Below are 1,361 nucleotides of genomic sequence, written 5' to 3' on the forward strand. Positions count from 1 at the left end.
AAATAAGTGTTATGTTACGTCCAGATGATTAACACATTTGATTTTATTGGCAATACCTGAAAGAAGGAAAATTGCAAAATAGTTGTGACATACTTATGACCTTGGGTTAGCAAATTTGAAATACAAAGAGAAATCTTTTATTTTGGACAACTAAGTGGTGGCAGAATGACTCTGTGAATGGAGTGTGAGCGCTTGGATAGTGTTTGCTGAATTAAAACAACCCCCTAAAATGTCCCCAACTGACACCCACTGATTTAATTCTATAGTAAAGTACATACATGGAAACAAGTAACTCAAATCCTTTGTGGGTTATATGGCCATAGAGATGGCTCATAGTTAATTAGTCTGAAAAGTTGTGGAATATTGCAACAAATATTGTCAGAGTTTATTTCCTTTTTTATTTTTTCTATATGTTTTTATCTTTTTAAACCTAGACACAGCATTACTTTATTAGTTGAGCCAAAAATTGTTGAAGTAAGATTACCTCAGATGAAGAGGTAGCATATGATTATTTTGTTATCATTGTTGTTTTGAACAATAAACTTAATTTCTTATTTATGCTGCCTTATGAATACTTTCAAGAGGAGGGAAAATATCTACAGAGGGCACTTTTCTATGCATTGAATGAAATGTGATTCATCTTTTCCACCTTTTAACCCCCAAAATTAGATAACCACAAACAAACCTTTGAGAAATTTGTCCATAAGGTGAGGGTCATACAGATAGTTACCGTGGCTTCCATTTGGAGATGATTTCTCTAAAGGATTCATAGTTCAACTCAGTGAATCTCTAATTACTGTAAAATATGGGCATATTTAAATATTTAAGTCCTGAATCCACCTGCAACTTTTTCGGTGTGAAGGAAGGATCCAGCTTTACATTTATATCTGATTAGCCAGTTATATGAATGCTAATTATTGAATAATTCATCCTTGCTAATTTGATATACCTCTGCTATTATATACTATATCAGTGTGTATACACACACACACACACACACATATATATATACACACATACATATTTGACAATATTTGTTATGTGTATATATGGGTCAGATTCTGTATTTAGATTATTTTCTTTTGTTTTTATTGATTTGTCTTTTCTGGAGTCAGCGTAGATTTTATTCTTTTTCTTTTTAAAAAATATATTTATTTCTAATTATTTTATTTTATTTTATTTTTTTATTTTTTCTTATTTTTTTATTTTATTTTAAATATTATTTTATTAGTTGGAGGCCAATCACTTCACAACATTTCAGTGGGTTTTGTCATACATTGACATGAATCAGCCATAGAGTTACACGTATTCCCCATCCCGATCCCCCCTCCCACTTCCCTCTCCACCCGACTCCTCAGGGT

Source organism: Muntiacus reevesi, chromosome 19 (genome assembly GCF_963930625.1).
Source record: "Muntiacus reevesi chromosome 19, mMunRee1.1, whole genome shotgun sequence".
In the NCBI taxonomy this organism is placed as follows: domain Eukaryota; kingdom Metazoa; phylum Chordata; class Mammalia; order Artiodactyla; family Cervidae; genus Muntiacus; species Muntiacus reevesi.